At 44.4% G+C, this 17,906-nt stretch overlaps 1 non-coding gene across 1 annotated transcript; it reads left to right on the top strand.

The window, feature by feature from the left end:
- The first annotated feature begins 12,327 nt into the window (after nt 1-12,327).
- LOC123610017 lies at nt 12,328-12,431 on the top strand. The gene has a single exon (XR_006718055.1). It is a non-coding gene; the product is annotated as a U6 spliceosomal RNA (small nuclear RNA).
- The last annotated feature ends 5,475 nt before the right edge of the window (nt 12,432-17,906 follow it).

The following is a 17,906-nucleotide window of genomic DNA, read 5'->3' as shown; positions in this document are numbered from 1 at the left end:
TGCCATAAATATTTGTGGGACTGAACTGAATTTATATCCTCTCCATATTACATCAACCAAGTGGAGTACAACTCCTTTTTCTGCCAGCATTTGGAAAATTCCTGGGGATGCTTCCAAATAAGTAAAGTTGCCCCTGTTGGGCCTTAAACCTTGTCATTGAACTCTTTCTAAAATGCTTTGGATATTTTCTTGATTTGTTACCAAAATACAGCAAACATACTGTAACCTTTCCTTGATGTCCTGGGTGTATGCGCTGGCTTGTGAGTTTGGCTGCTCTAAGAGTGAGATTTAAAATGGCTTAAACAGGGGCGCCTGGGTGGCTCAGTCGGTTAAGCGTCTGACTTCGGCTCAGGTCATGATCTCGCGGTTCAGAGAGTTGGAGCCCCACATCAGGCTCTGTGCTGACAGTGTGGAGTCTGCTTGGGATTCTGTCTCTCTCCCTCCCTCTCTGCTCCTACCCCGCTCATTCTCTCTCTCTCTCTCTATAAATAAATAGATGAATAAATAAATAGATAAATAAATAAACTTAAAAAAATGGATTAAACGGAAAAGTTGCTTCTCTTGCCTGGAACAACACGGGAATGACTAGCACAGGGCGCCCATGTCGACTCCGTAGGATCAGAGTGAAGCTGTTTTCATCCCTTGCTGTTATCCCTGGGGGTTTCCCTTGCCCCTAAGACTGCATCCCAGCCGGTGGACAGGAAAAGGCAGAGGGCAGAGCTTGTGTGACCAGGCACATCTCACTTCTCCGAGTCCAGGGACCACTCGACCATGCTTAGCGGTAAGAGAGACTCAGCAGCTGCAGTCCGTGGAAAATTTGGGGGTCCTATTACCAAGAGAGAGAAAATGGGAACTTGAACGCTGGGGAGAGCTTACAGCGTCTGCCACAGACGCTGTAACTATCCTGTGCTTTGGTGGTTCCCGCAAGGACCCAGGAACTCTCCCTGGGACTATCCTGTGGATATATCCCAGGAACTATCCTGTGCTTTGGTGGTTCCCGCAAGGACAGCTGAAATGTGCAGGACTGACTCCCAGCAAGGGCCCAGACCGCTCAGGTTTGTGGGTTCTTCTCCTCCATCACCGCGAGGCCATCTCTTGCTGTTAGGAATATGCTCGCTTCTAGCGGCCCCACTTCCTAAAGTGCCCAACGCCGGAAAACCAACTTCCGGAGCTTTTTAGGATGACACATTTTAAACGCACGCAAGAGGGCATGCAAATACACGCTCAGACAGGAAGTCAGGAGAGGTGGTTAACAAGATAGGTTCGGCAACCAGGCGGCCTAGGTTCAAATTCCCTCTCCGTCACGAACTGTCCTGTATATCCTTGAGCAAGTTACTTAACCTCTCTCAGTTTCTTCATCCGTAAAATGGGAATAATAATAGCAATTTATCTCATTGGGTTGGAAGGATTAACTAAGTTACTACATATAAAGCATGTTCCCTGGTACATTGTAGGCACGCAATTTTTCATGTTTATTTACTTTTTAATTAAAAAAAATTTTTTAACATTTATTCCTTTTTTGAGACACAGAGAGACAGTGTGAGTGGGAGAAGGACAGAGAGAGAGGGAGACACAGAATCTGAAGCAGGCTCCAGGCTCTGAGCTGTCAGCACAGAGCCCGATGTGGGGCTCAAACCCACAAGCTGTGATATCACAACCTGAGCTGAAGGTCGGATGCTCAACCGACTAAGCCACCCAGGCGCCCCAGGAAAGCAATTATTATTAATATAAATAAGTTAGATTCCACAGGCTCTGAGTGAGGGTGGGAAAGACCCTCCCTTGAACTGAGTTTTTGAGCTTTATGGCAGGACTTGTCACTGCTCAGGGGACCACTTTCCTCACTCCCACACTCTGGGCTGTGTCCCAGACAGTTAAAGCTGCTAGAAGCCAGAGAAATGGCGTGTCAATGGAGACAGGAATCAATTCGAATTTTGATATGTTTTATCTCACTCGCATCCTGATGCATTTTTAATAGCATCTCAAAGACAACGGAGTAAGCTGATAGCAAATGAAAATTGCATTAATGTTAGGATTCCTAATTCTGTGTTTAGCTTTCCATTCTCCAGACATCCTTACAGACAGAGGCCCCATTTCCAGAAGGGATAATGGAAGTCTGTGTTCTAATCTATTCAGTACTTTTTGCGGAAGGGCTTCTCATCAGAAGTCTCTAGACCAAAGCCAGAGTGACTCTCTCCATTCCTAAAAGCTCAAACGACAAGAAGGGAGCCACAGGGAAATAAGATACCCTTGACAAGTGGGCAGATTTGATTCCCAGGAACCATAAACATCACATAATGTCTGCTTCTGTAGCGTGTGCTCTGAAAGACACTATTTTGCATCCCCCAAACTCCATGAAGGCCAGGGCCTGCCCAAATATCTTTGTGAAAGGAGAAGGATGTGATGACAAACATACCTGTAGAATAAACAAACAAAATTAAAAAAAAAAAAAGTGAAGAGAAATAAAATCAGTGTCAAAATAACAGCAGAGCCACATGCATGACATTTGTTAAGACACAGAGTCGGTCTGTCACGGTGTAGTGCCAGCCTTTGACTGAAATTATGATTAGTTGGGAAATACCAAAGTCTTAAAGTCTTCCATTTTCATGCGTTCCAAGGAACTGGAGAGCACCGTCTCATGTCATTCGACATTCTCTCTTTTTACACTTTATTTATTTAATTTATTCACGTACATAGGTTGCAAAATCGAAAACTATAAAAGGTGGGGTGCCTGGGTGGCTCAGTCACTTAAGCGACCGACTTCAGCCCGGGCCATGATCTCATGGCTTTGGGAGTTCGAGCCCCGCATCAGCTCTCTGCTGTCAGAGCAGAGACAACTTCAGATCCTCGGTCTCCCTCTCTCTCTGCCCCTCCCCCACTAGCATATGTGTGTGTGTATGTGTGTGTGCGCGTGCGCGCGTGTGCTCTCTGTCTCAAAAATAAAAAACAAAACAAAACTATAAAAAGGAAAGACTCGCTCCCACTGCTTCCCCATCCAGTCAGGTCCTACCTCCACTCCATCCCAACAGAAGCTACTCTTACGTCCTGTGTATCCCCTTCCAGAACTGTACAAGCAAATATGTGTGTGTTTTCTCTCCATCCCTTTGTGCACGGTAACAGCATACACTCACTCGGTTCTTTTCACTCTCGGAGCTATTTTCACAGCATTACAGAAAGCACTTCTATACCATTTTTTTAATAATTTTTTTTAACGTGGGGCGCCTGGGTGGCGCAGTCGGTTAAGCGTCTGACTTCGGCCAGGTCACGATCTCGCGGTCCGTGAGTTCAAGCCCCGCGTCGGGCTCTGGGCTGATGGCTCAGAGCCTGGAGCCTGTTTCCGATTCTGTGTCTCCCTCTCTCTCTGCCCCTCCCCCGTTCATGCTCTGTCTCTCTCTGTCCCAAAAATAAATAAACGTTGAAAAAAAAAAATTAAAAAAAAAAAATAATAATAATTTTTTTTAACGTTTATTTATTTTTGAGACAGAGAGAGAGACAGAGCATGAACGGGGGAGGGGCAGAGAGAGAGGGAGACACAGAATCGGAAGCAGGCTCCAGGCTCTGAGCCATCAGCCCAGAGCCCGACGCGGGGCTTGAACTCAGGGACCGCGAGATCGTGACCTGAGCTGAAGTCGGACGCTTAACCGACTGAGCCACCCAGGCGCCCCTATACCATTTTTTTTTTAAGTAAATTTTAACCCCAACATAAGGCTTGAGCTCACAACCCCAGGATCAAGAGCCACATGCTCTACCAACTGAGCTAGCCAGGAGCCTCCAGAATTTCTGTCTTCCAGGTTCTCTCAAGGAAAGAAAACACACTACACAGCACCCCTGGCCTTGGTCAACACTGATAAGAGAATAGATTCTTTTTTTTTTTTAATTAACTCATATTTATTTATTTATTTATGAGAGAGCGCTAGCAGAGAAGAGGGGCAGAGGGAGAAAGGGAGAGAATCTTAAGCAGGCTCTGTGCTCAGCACAGACCCCAACGCAGGGCTCGACCCCAGGGCCGTGGGATCATAACCTGAGCTGAAATCAAGAGTGGGACGTTCCGGGGCGCCTGGGTGGCTCAGTCGGTTAAGCGTCCGACTTCAGCCAGGTCACGATCTCACGGTCCGTGAGTTCGAGTCCCACGTCGGGCTCTGGGCTGATGGCTCAGAGCCTGGAGCCTGTTTCCGATTCTGTGTCTCCCTCTCTCTCTGCCCCTCCCCCGTTCATGCTCTGTCTCTCTCTGTCCCAAAAATAAATAAACGTTAAAAAAAAAAAAAGACTGGGACGTTCCTTTTTGGGGAAGACACGGTCACAGCTACAACGGAGCTTTGGAGGCCCTGCTTCTGCTCCTGACTCACCGCTGTTTGCTCTCACCAAGGACCAAGTTGGTCAGGAAGCCGCACCTGCAGTCATGGGTTTTAAGGACACCGGGAAGATAGCCATGGCGCCAGGGGTGGCGATTCACCGAATTAAAATTACTCTAACCAGCCTCAACATAAAATCTTTGGAGAAGGTATATGCGGACTTGATCAGAGATGTATGGGCAAGTCAAACCCACAGCTGAGCAACAAAGCGGGGCTCATCAACATGCTCTCTGTGTATTGTTTTTTTTTCAACGTTTTTATTTTTTTTTTTTATTTTTGGGACAGAGAGAGACAGAGCATGAACAGGGTAGGGGCAGAGAGAGAGGGGGACACAGAATCAGAAACAGGCTCCAGGCTCTGAGCCATCAGCCCAGAGCCCGACGCGGGGCTCGAACTCACGGACCGGGAGATCGTGACCTGGCTGAAGTCGGACGCTTAACCGACTGCGCCACCCAGGCGCCCCTCTGTGTATTGTTAACATGAAAACCACAATCCCAAAATGGTGTCGCTTAGGTTAAGGCCCCAAGTCAGTAAACCAAGACTCAACTACCTTAACTGCAATTTCAACCCCCCAGAAATGTGACCTTTAACCAGTCAACACAGTAATTTCTGGGGCAGCAGTAGGAAATTCACTGAGAGACCCCTTCTCTTCCCTTTAGAAGGGCAACCTTGCCTAAAACAATGGATTCTTCCTTTATTCTGCTCCCTGTCTACCTTTAAAAACATTTCCTTTTCTGTAGTCCTTTGGAGCTCCCCTCTACTTGCTAGATGAATCAATTCATGAATCAGTTAATCAAGCCGATTAGATCTTTAGAATTTACTCAGTTGAATTTTTGTTATTCAACAACATCTTGGGGCACCTGGGTGGCTCAGTCAGTTGACCGTCCAACTTGGCTCAGGTCATGATCTCACAGTTCATGAGTTCGAGCCCCAGGCTTTACACTGATAGCTGGGAGCCTGTTTGGGATTCTCTGTCTCCCTCTCTCTCTCTCTGCCCCTCCCTACTCATTCTCTCTTTCAAAAATGACTAAACATGGGGTGCCTGAGTGGCTTAGTCAGTTAAGCATCCAACTTCGGCTCAGGTCATGATCTCATGGTTCGTGAGTTCAAACCCCATGTTGGACTCTTTGCTGACATCTTGGAGCCTGGGGCCTGTTTCAGATTCTGTCTCTCTCTCTCTCTCTCTCTCTCTGCCCCTTCCCCCACTCACACTATCTCTCTCTCTCTCTCTCTCTCTTTCTCTCTCTCAAAAATAAATAAACAACCAAAAAAAAAAAGAATAAACATTAAAAAAAAAAAATCTTACCCCTTCTTCCAGCCTGTAATGCCCCCAATTTCGAATCCAAGAGACCACCAAGGAGCCGATAAACGCACGAGGGTTTATTTGCAAGCTCGAGCTTGGGCCCACGTATACCCGACACAGCGGAGCAGGGACTTGGACCCCTAGGTTAAGAGGCATAGCAGTTTTATAGGGGCCGGTGGCCAATGAGATTGTAACACACACAGAAAGTTGCATAGTCATGTCAGTCCACACGCAGGTAGCCAATTGAATTACAATTTACCCTATAGTAACTGTTTGAACTAGCCTATCACTCTGGTCAGAATTGGCGCGCAAGTTTGGAGGGCAAAAGGCGGGGTTTAAGAACTGGCGTGCGGGGGGCGCCTGGGTGGCGCAGTCGGTTAAGCGTCCGACTTCAGCCAGGTCACGATCTCGCGGTCCGGGAGTTCGAGCCCCGCGTCAGGCTCTGGGCTGATGGCTCAGAGCCTGGAGCCTGTTTCCGATTCTGTGTCTCCCTCTCTCTCTGCCCCTCCCCCGTTCATGCTGTGTCTCTCTCTGTCCCCAAAATAAATAAACGTTGAAAAAAAAAAATTTAAAAAAAAAAAAAAAAAGAACTGGCGTGCGGGGCGCCTGGGTGGCGCAGTCGGTTAAGCGTCCGACTTCAGCCAGGTCGCGATCTCGCGGTCCGTGAGTTCGAGCCCCGCGTCAGGCTCTGGGCTGATGGCTCAGAGCCTGGAGTTTGTTTCCGATTCTGTGTCTCCCTCTCTCTCTGACCCTCCCCCGTTCATGCTCTGTCTCTCTCTGTCCCAAAAATAAATAAACGTTGAAAAATAAAATTTTTAAAAAAAAAAAGAACTGGCGTGCAAGTTTGGCAAGCAAAAGGCAGGGTTTACATTCCTTGGCGGTTAGGGGTTCCGTATTCCTATATGAGCCAGTTTCCAATAAGGGTGTGCTCAGCGGCTTGACTAGGGTGGGGGTTATACATGAGATGGTGGGTGTAGCACAAAATGGAGTTAGTCTTGCTCTGCTTGTCCAGGGGGTAGGGGATTTTGTGAAATTCCTTGGGTCCCACAAGCCCCTCACAGTACCCGAGTATCTCAGGCCCACGACTGAAAGGTAGCTTCCCACACAACACAACCTCATCATTCACAACCACACTTAAATGAAGCTACTCAATCTTCAGCTGTTTAACAATATACGTGCTCTTCTGAAGTTAGAAAAAATTTAATGAATACTACTTTTTACTAATCAGTAAGTTATGATGCCCTATTAACACATGGCCTACACGCTTTGTGTCTGTTTCTATGCTGTCTAAAACAAAGATCTCTAAATTCATCCTATTTCTGATGCATTTCACAATATGTTACAAACATCAGAAGACTTTACCCCTAAACAGTTCAGCCTGCATATCATCAACTAGACTCAACATTGGTGTAGTGTAGTTTTGTGTGTGTGTGTGTGTGTGTGTGTGTGTGTGTTTTAATTATACACAGTGAAATGTTTTGACACGAGTCTTGACAAACACCTATGATACCTCCTCGGTTAGCGAAGATCGTGATGTACAATTTTCTATCTGCCAGTCAGGTAAAGTCTGCTTTGTTAGGGGCTGCAGCTGAGATGGCAAGAGAAAATCCCATCAGACTCAACATTACTGACAAGTGGATACTTGATTTTGCTCAAACCAAAGATGCATTGTAGGAATAGAATACACAGAAAAATGCCACTTTCCAAAGCATCAAAAATGGTTCCATGTACCAGCTGGGACCAGGGCAGGTGAGAGGCATGAAAAACTCACAGGATTAAAATCCAAACAGAATTCATAGAGACCATAAACTCTGAAAAGGGTCTGAATTAAATCGTCTGGGTACTCTACTGGCTATCTATCTCTATGATCACCTTTTCTTCTTTCTTAGCACCTCCAGTCCGTCAACCATGGGTTACTTCCTGTACCTCTGACACTTGCTACAGGTGGCATGCAAAGGTGTGGTTAGGAAGTCATGGATGGGGCGCCTGGGTGACTCAGCTAAGTATCTGACTTCAGCCTAGGTCATGATCTCAACATTCCCAAGTTCCAGCCCTGTGTCAGGCTCTGTGCTGACAGTTCAGGCCTGGAGGCTGCCCCAGATTCTGTGTCTCCTTCTGTGTCTCCACTCCTTCCCCATTCACACTCTGTCTCTCTTTCTCAAAAAATAAATAAACTCTTAATAAAAAGGAGGAGGAGGAGAAGAAGTCATGGAAAACACCCATGGGATAATTGGCTTAAGATGCCACACCTAATCCATCGGGTCACGTGAGGAAAAAATCTGTTAACAGAAGAAAATGTAGTGTCTGGAAGGGAGAAGACCAAGGGTCAAAAAAACGTAAGTGTGGGTCTCCAGCCCTGTCCAGGGGAGAGTGTGCTAACTCCAACCAAGGCAAACATTCCAGTTGGATGCAGGCCTGCATCTAACCACCCTGAGTAACGTCAGCCACTAAGCCGCCGTCCCACTAATTCCCCTTGCCATGTTGCTCTGCCCTTTAAGGAGGCTTCTGAAGATATTTGTTGCTCAAGCCCACGGGAGAGAAAATGCAGTGACCATCTGCCCCAAGCGTCTGATCCGCTTGGCAGTTCCAGGTCTCTCACTCCTGGTTTGTTAGTAATCTAGCAGTGGGCTAGCAGGATCTGGGCACACATGAGACCCTCAGATGTTTTAATCTCTGGATTTGCAATTCTGAGAGCCAAACTCTGAGCCCTGGTACTGTCATGCCATTTGGAAATCTTGCACAAGTGGCCGGCTGCGTTTCACGAGCTCACATTGCTATCTTGGCTCTCTCTCCCTTTAAGTGCCAAAGACAACAGGAAAACCAGTAAGCGATATATGTAATCTCTTTACCTAAGGAAATTCAAAGGTGGATTGTAATCACCCTCCTTCTTTCCCACTCTCCATACCTGGTCCCCCTTTTCTTTAATTTTTAATTTTTGTTGAAATCCAAGTTAGTTAATATACAGTGTAATAATGGTCTCAGGAGTAGATTTAGTGATTCATGGCTTACATATGACACCCAGGGCTCATCCCAACAAGTGCCCTCCTGAAGGCCCATCACCCATGTAGCCCATCCCCCCACCCAACACTGATCCAGCAACCTTCAGTTTGTTTTCCGTATTTAAGGTTTTCTTATGGTTTGCCTTCCTGTTTTTACCTTATTTTTCCTTCCCTTCCCCTATGTCCATCTGTTTTGTTTCTTAAATTCCACATAGGAGTGAAATCATATATATGTCTTTCTCTGATGGACTTCTATGCTTAGAATAATACGTTCTAGTTACATCCACATTGTTGCAAATGGTAAGATTTCATTCTTTTTGATTGCCAAGTGCTATTCCATTGTATATATACACCATATCTTCTTTATCCATTCATCAGTCAATGGACATTTGACTCTTTCCATAATTTGGCTATTGTTGATGGTGCTGCTATAAACATTAGGGTGCATGTGCCCCTTCAAATCAGCATTTTTGTATCCTTTGGATAAAAACCTAGTAGTGCAATTGCTGGGTCATAAGCTAGGTCTATTTTTAACTTTTTGAAGAACCTCCATACTTTTCTCCAGAGTGGCTGCACCAGTTTGCATTCCCACCAACAATGAAACAGGGTTCCTCTTTCTCCACATCGCCAACATCTCTTGTTTCCTGAGTTGTTAATTTTAGTCATTCTGACAGGTACGAGGTGGTGTCTCACTGTGGTTTTGATTTGTATTTCCCTGATGATGAGTGATGTTGAGATCTTTTCATGTATCTGTTAGCCATCTGGATGTCTTCTTTGGAAGAATGTTCATGTCTTTTGCCCATTTCTTCACTGGATTATTTGTTTTATGAGTGTTGAGTTTGGTAAGTTCTTTATAGATTTTGGATGCTAACCCTTTATCCAATATGTCATTTGTAAATGTCTTCTCCCATTCTGTCGGTTGCCTTTTAATTTTGCTGATTGTTTCCTTTGCAGTGCAGAAGCTTCTTATCTTGATGAGGTCCCAATAGTTCATTTTTGCTTTTGTTTCCCTTGCCTCCAGAGACATGTCTAGTAAGACATTACTGTGGCCAAGATAAAAGAAGTCGTTGCCTGCTTTCTCCTCTAGGATTTTGATGGTTTTCTGTCTGACATTTAGGTCTTTCATCCATTTGGGTTTATTTTTGCGTATGGTGTAAGAAAGTGGTCCAGGTTCGTTCTTCTGCATGTCGCTGTCCAGTTTTCCCAACACAATTTGCTGAAGAGACTGTCTTTATTCCATTGGATATCCTTTCCTGCTTTGTCGAAGATTAGTTGGCTATATGTTTGTGGGTCATTTCTGGGTTCTCTGTTCTGTTCCACTGATCTATGTGTCTGTTTTTGTGACAGTACCATACTGTCTTATTATTTACAACTTTGCAACACAGCTTGAAGTCTGGCATTGTGATGCCTCCACCTTTGGTTTTCTCCTTCTACATTACTTTGGCTATTCAGGGCCTTTTCTGGTTCCATACAAATTTTAGAATTGTTTGTTCTAGCTCTGTGAAGAATGCTGGTGTTGTTTTGATAGGGATTGACTTGAACGTATAAATTGCTTTGGGTAGTATAGACCTTTTAAAAATATTTGTTCTTCCAATCTATGAGCATGGGATGTTTTTCCATTTCTTTGTGTCTTCTTCAATTTCTTTCATAAGCGTTCTATAGTTTTCAGCGTACAGATATTTTACCTCTTTGGTTAGGTTTATTCCTAGGTATTCTATGGTTTTTTGGTGCAATTGTAAGTGGTATCAATTCCTTGATTTCTCTTTCTGTTGCTTCGTTATTGGTACATAGAAATGCAACTGATTTCTGTATGTTGATTTTATATCCTGTGACTTTGCTGAATTCATGTATCAGTCCTAGCGGTTTTTTGGTGGAGTCTTTCAGGTTTTCCACGTCAAGTATGATGCCATCTGTGAAGAGTGAAAGTTTGACTTCTTCCTTGAAGATTTAGATGCCTTTTATTTCTTTTTGTTATCTGATTGCTGAGGCTAATGGTGGTAAGAGTGGACATCCTTGTGGTGTTCCTGACCATAGGGGGAAGCTCTCAGTTTTTCCGCATTAAGAATGATAATAGGGGCGCCTGGGTGGCGCAGTCGGTTAAGCGTCCGACTTCAGCCAGGTCACGATCTCGCGGTCCGGGAGTTCGAGCCCCGCGTCAGGCTCTGGGCTGATGGCTCAGAGCCTGGAGCCTGTTTCCGATTCTGTGTCTCCCTCTCTCTCTGCCCCTCCCCCGTTCATGCTCTGTCTCTCTCTGTCCCAAAAATAAACGTTGAAAAAAAAAATTAAAAAAAAAAAAAAGAATGATGATAGCTGTGGGTCTTTCATATATGACTTTTATGGTCTTGAGGTATGTTCTTTCTATCGCTATTTTCTTTTTTTTTTTTTTTTTTTTTTTTTTTTTTTTTTCAACGTTTGTTTATTTTTGGGACAGAGAGAGACAGAGCATGAACGGGGGAGGGGCAGAGAGAGAGGGAGACACAGAATCGGAAACAGGCTCCAGGCTCTGAGCCATCAGCCCAGAGCCCGACGCGGGGCTCGAACTCACGGACGGCGAGATCATGACCTGGCTGAAGTCGGACGCTTAACCGACTGCGCCACCCAGGCGCCCCACTATCGCTATTTTCTTAAGGGTTTTTATCAAGAAAGGATGCTGTATTTTGTCAAATGCTTTTCTGCATCTATTAAGAGGGTCATGTGGTTCTTATCCTTTCTTTTATTAATGTGATGTATCATGTTGATTGATTTGCAGATATTGGACCACCCCTGCAGCCCAGGAATAAGTCCCCCTTGATCATGATGAATAATTCTTTAATGTATTGTTGGATTTGATTTGCGAGTATCTTGTTAAGAATTTTTGCGTCCATGTTCATCAGGGAAAATCATACCTGGTCCCTCTGACCCTTTTACTCTTTCCTGTCCCACCCCAGCACAAATGTGCCTCCAGCATCCTAATTCCAGGCCAGTTAGCCCTCCTCAGTTTCCCCCTGAGGCCTCTAAATTGCTGGAGGGGTCCCCTCAGCCTTTCAGGTCCCCATCCGCTAAAGGACTCTCACTCCTTCCCAGCATACCTTGCACAATACAAATAAAAACTTCCCCCCAAAAAAGATTGTGAAAATTTCAAACACAAAGAACAATTGAATGAATTATACAGTAAGCACTCATATACTCACCACTTAGATTCTACAATTGTTAACATTTGTCTGTATTTGCCCTATCCCCTTATCACACATCTATCCCCTCCATCAATGAATCCATTCTATTTTTGGTGCAATTCAGAGTAAGTTGCAAATAGCAGGACACTCCATTCCTCAACACTCTGGCGTGCTTATGATCAACTACACTCTATTTGTTTAGCTCTTTTAAAAAGCACTTTCCACCCTCTTTACTCTTGTTATCAAAAATAGTTCAACTTTTCTTGCATGCTCAGTGTTGTGTTTTTTTTTTTTTTTAATGTTTATTTATTTTTGAGACAGAGACAGAGCATGAACGGGGGAGGGTCAGAGAGAGCGGGAGACCAAGGATCGGAAGCAGGCTCCAGGCTCTGAGCTGTCAGCCCAGAGCCCGACGCGGGGCTCGAACTCACGGACCGCGAGTTCATGACCTGAGCCGAAGTCGGAAGCTCAACCGACTGAGCCACCCAGGCGCCCCAGTGTTGTGTTTTTTAATCATACACTGTGTGCTCACTTCAGTAGCATATGTACTAAAACTAAAACAATACAGAGAATAGCATGGCCTCTGCACAAGGATTACATGCAAATTTGAGAAGTGTTCCCTAGATTTTTTTTTTTTTTTTTTTTTTTTTATTATTACATACTGGGGCACCTGGGTGGCTCAGTCAGTTAAGTGTCCAACTTCGGCTCAGGTCATGATCTCACAGTTCACGAACCCAAGCCCCACATCGGGCTCTGTGCTGACAGCTCAGAGCCTGGAGCCTGCTTTGGATTCTGTGCCTCCCTCTCTCTCTCTCTCTGCCCCTCTCCTGCTCCCACTCTGTCTCTCAAAAAATAAAGAAGTGTTAAAAAAATGTTTTTAAATAAAAATAAAAAATAAATGTTTAAAAAAAAGTAAAAAATAAAACATTTCTATTGTCCCAAAATAAAACTCCATATGCATAAAGTAGTAACTCCGTATTCTCCCCTTTCTCTTCGCCTGGTTGCCTTCAATCTAGCTGGCCGTATGGATTTGCCTACTGTGAACACTCCATATAAACAGAATCATACAATACGTGGCCTTTTGTGCTTGGCTTCTTTCAATTAGCATAATGTTTTCCAGGATAATCCACATGGTAGCATGTATCTGTACTTCCTTTTAAGGCAGTCATATTCCATTGTATGTATATCCCACACTTTGTCTCTCCATTTTTCCACTGATGAGCATTTGCATTGTTTTCACCTTTTGGCTCTTGTGAATAGCGTTGCCTGTCCCATTATTCTTGAGTGTTTGCTCTACAGCAGCAATTAACAAGCATTTTGGTTTCAGGGTCCCTTTACATCCCTAAAAAGTATTGGAGATCCCCAAAGAGTTTTTATGGAAGAGATATAGAAGTATGCAGATTTATGAAATTAAACTGAAAAATGTTTAAAGATTTAAATATTTTTATGTTAACATAACATGTTTTTATGAAAAATATATTTTAAAAAATCAGTGAGAAGAGAGGCATTGTTTTCTGTTTTTGCAAATCTCTTTAATGCCTGGCTTAATAAAAGACAGATGGATACTCATACTGACTTTGACATTCAATCTGTTGTGATAGGCTGTTTGGGTTGGCATATATGAAGAAAATGCAACCTTACTGACATATGTTGTTGGAAAAACGAGGACCTCGCAGGCCTCCTGAATGGTTTTGGGGATTCCCCCAAAGTCTTTCCATCACCCACTTTAAGAACTGCTGCTCTAAGGATTTCAATATATATCCTTAACTATTCAGAGTCCACCTAGACTGAATATTATTCTACTTCATAAAAACTTTACAACCATATAGGTCCACAACCACGCCCCCTCCTTTATGTTATAACCATATGTGTGACATACATACACAACAAAAAGGACAGGAGTAAGGGGCACTTGGGTGGTTCTGTTGGTTAAACGTCTGACTTTGGCTCAGGTCATGATCTTACGGGTTTGTGGGTTCGAGTCCCGTGTCGGGCTCTGTGCTGACAGCTCGGGGCCTGAAGCCTGCTTCAGATTCTGTGTCTCCCTCTCTCTCTCTCTCTCTCTCTCTCTCTCTGCCCCTCCCCCACTTGCGCTCTGTCTCCCTCTCAAAAAGAAATAAACATTAAAAAAAAAAAAAAAAAAAAGGAGGGGCGCCTGGATGGCTCAGTCGGTTGAGCGTCCAACTTCGGCTCAGGTCATGATCTCACAGTTCGTGGGTTTGAGCCCCGCGTCAGGCTCTGTGCTGACAGCTCAGAGCCTGGAGCCTGTTTCGGATTCTGTGTCTCCCTCTCTCTCGGCCCCTCCCCTCTTCACGCTCTGTCTCTGTCTCAAGAATAAATAAACATTAGAAAACATTTAAAAAAAAAAAAAAGGGAAAGGAGCAATAAACAGAATGATACAATTACAAAATTATTTTGCTTTAGACAGATGTTTTTTAAATAAATTGAGGAAAAAAGGTAGCCTTTTATAGAGAATAAATGAAAAAGAGATGATAGAATGTGAATGTCACCATGTTGCACTCTCCAATGAATTAACAGGTAGAGACAGTATGTATATGTGGCTGCTAAGATCATAGAAAGATAACCAGACATCAGCATGGTTAAAGAGCACCCTCTACCATGTAGACTCTCGCCAAAGGGATTCGAACCTGTATCTGATTAAGTTTCTAGATCCAGGTGCTAATTTGATTGAAATAAGAGAGGGCAGAAGAACATGTTGAATGTGAGTTGAACATTGAATATGAAGTCAGCAAAAACAGACTGTGAAAAAGTCCACACACTGTAAGGAAAAGAAGGAAATTAAGAGGGAATCCACAGATAAAAAGACTTAAAATGCATTTTCAGTAAGGTTTTTAGAATACATCTAAAGGGACACCTGGATGGCTCAGTTGGCTAAGCCTACGACTCTTGTTTTCACTTCAGTTCATGGTCTCAGTCATGATCCCATGGTTCCTGAGCTCAAGGGCTCTGCACTGACAGTGCACTGACAAGGGCTTCTGTCTCTCTCCCCCTCCCCCCAGCTCGCTCGCTCTCTCTCTCTGTCTCTCTCTCTGTCTCGATAAAATACATCTAAGGATGTATATTTGGGTGATAAAACTATAAAGACACCCAAAATTGTGATAACTATTAAAGTCAGGGTAGTGGCCAGCTTTGGAAGGAGGAAAATGGCTGGGTAGGTCCAGGTAGAGTGCCTGGGATTGATGCAAAGTTCTATTTTGCAGTCAGGGTGGTGGACACAAAGATGTCTGCCTTCTGATAATAATTAAGCTATTCATTTGGTTTGGTTGACTTTTCTAAGTCTGTGTTTTATTATGTGATTTAGAAAGAAAAAAAAAAAGATTAAAAACAAAACAAACCTCTTACACAGGAGTTGGCCATTTTTTTTCCCAAAGGGCCAGATAGAAAGTATTTCAGATTTTCCTGGCCAAGAGGCAACTCGAGAATATTACGTTCGTACTTATAACCATTTAAAATGGGACAATTAAAAAAAAAAAAATGCCTAAAGACAAACCCAGGCATTGCAACACTGAGGGTCCACTAAATCGCTGAATTCTGGATCCCAGGAGGCTCCCATCCCTGGAGTCCCAGGACCTGCGTCCCCATGCCCTTTCCCGGCTCCCGTGGGCGCCGCCCCCCTCCCATCCCCCCACCGCTGGTCCCCTCAACCTCCGCGTCTCTTAGCAACAGGCAGACGCAGCAGTCACTCTCAGGTGGACGCAGGCTGAAGAGCATGAGAGCGAGCACGCATGCGCAGGGGAGCTCCGGGCTCCACCAAGCTGCTCCGAGAGGAAGGGGAGATCCTAGAAGCACCCAAGCCCTAGGACCCCGCCCCAAGCAAAAGTCTGTGTCCCAACTCTTCCCACAAGTCCTCTCCCACACTCTTGTCGCTCAAAGTATGGTCTGGGAGGCAAGGGGCAGCAACAGCATCACCTAGGAGCCTGCTAGAAAGACAGAATTGCGAGCTTACCCAGACCTACTGAGTCCGTGTCGGCAGGTTTAACAAGATCCCGGTAAATCCCTATGCATATAGACATTTGACTAGCGTTGCTTTCACAATCCAGACAGGGCAAAGCCGTAAACAAATACATCAAACTGGGAATACCTCTTACAGGTTGAACTTTTAACCTTGACACTAAAAGATGGCTTTTATGATGAGGAAGTTCCCAAAGCTGACTTCCCTATGCTCAGTAAGGGTAAAAATTCCCTTGTGTCTCCTCTGACCATCAGTCCAGGACAGAATGCATCACTGACCTCAGGTTCCTGCTCTCAAAGCCAAGGGGGAAATCAGGAGGAACAATTTCCATTCCCAGAGTAAGGGCAGGCATTGCTTCTCATGAACAAGGTGAAAAGAGAACGCTCAAAGAATGGGTGCCTTGGGCCTGCCAAGATAAGTAAGTCAAACAACACAAGGGCAATCCCAAACCCAGGGAAGGCAGCACCCAAACCCAGCTGAACAGCTCCTAGTAAACAGACTCAGTTTACATTTTATTTTTTATTTATTGACTTATTTATTGTTAAACTTGTTAATGTTTATTTATTTTCGAGAGACAGAGCATGAGCCGGGGAAGGGCAGAGAGGGAGGGAGACACAGAATCCAAAGCAGGCTCCAGGCTCTGAGCTGTCAGCACAGAGCCTGACGCGGGGTTCGAACCCACAAGCCATGAGATCATGACTTGAACCAAAGTCATACACTTGATCGACTGAGCCACCCAGGCGCCCCTCAGTTTGCATTTTAAACCCCAAAATGAAATTCTTACAAATACTAAGATGGATGATGAGTACTCCTGAGAGAAGTTCCCAGGTCAGTAACTTCTCAGTCTGGTGAGTTCTCCCCAGATATATCTGTCTTGGGAAACTGCAGACCTTAAGTTTCACTTCCTCATCAGAGGACAGTGGCAAATCAGAACAGACACATCACAATTCTAAAAGAACCACTTTGCTTCACAGGGGGGGAGACAGATTTACCAGAGAATACCACACTTAAACAAAAGAAAATGACCATTTTTTTTTTAATTTTTTTTTTCAACGTTTATTTATTTTTGGGACAGAGAGAGACAGAGCATGAACGGGGGAGGGGCAGAGAGAGAGGGAGACACAGAATCGGAAACAGGCTCCAGGCTCTGAGCCATCAGCCCAGAGCCCGATGCGGGGCTCGAACTCACGGACCACGAGATCGTGACCTGGCTGAAGTCGGATGCTTAACCGACTGCGCCACCCAGGCGCCCCGAAAATGACCATTTTTTAATGGCAAGGACAAAACAGCAAGATAGAGGAAAAACCCTTCCTCCAACAGAAAACAACTCAAATAAAATGCATTTCTAAAAGTCCATGATACATGCTATAACATAGATGAAACTTGTCAACATTATGCTATGTGAAGTTACAAAAGATCATGTATTGTGTGATTCCATTTACATGAAATGTTCAGAATAGGCAAATCTACAGACAGAAAACAGATTAGTAGTTGCCTACCGCTGATGGGGGTGGTTAATAGCTAAAGGGCATGAGGTTTCTTTTGGAGGTGATGAAAATGTTCTGAAAGTAATTATGATTCACAGACGATGATTCCGTGAATGTACTGAAAGCCACCGACTTGTACACTTTAAATGGGTGAACTGTAGGGTATATGAATTATATTTCAATAAAGCTGTTTGAAAAACATAATCCATGGCTCCACACTAGATCCACATTAGTCTAAAAACATGGAGTTCCTACTATAATACAAAAACTTTCTGAGAAAAATCTGAAAGTGAAAGAAAGTTGTTGACGTCAGTACTGGTTAGAGGCCCCAGCTAGATTTCTCTAGCAAAACACTCCCATCCCAGTTTGGGGAAGAATTTCACAGTCTTGTCTCAAGATCATCAATCTCACAGAAATCCCCATCTGGCTTTGGGTTCCTGTTCCAAAAACGCTGGAAAAACCAAAACAGGCAAAACACACTTTCAAAACAACACTTTTAATTTACGTGGGCAAGGGGAGAAACAGAGGATCATGGGATAGATGCTATGCTCTGTCAGAATACAAAGTTGAGAATTCACCATTGCTATGGAAACTCGAGTCCAAAAAGACTACACATTTCCCAAGGAAACCATTTTTCAAAAGT

Source organism: Leopardus geoffroyi, chromosome B2 (assembly GCF_018350155.1).
Source record: "Leopardus geoffroyi isolate Oge1 chromosome B2, O.geoffroyi_Oge1_pat1.0, whole genome shotgun sequence".
In the NCBI taxonomy this organism is placed as follows: Eukaryota; Metazoa; Chordata; class Mammalia; order Carnivora; family Felidae; genus Leopardus; species Leopardus geoffroyi.
This window is presented reverse-complemented; position numbering and strand designations above follow the sequence as displayed.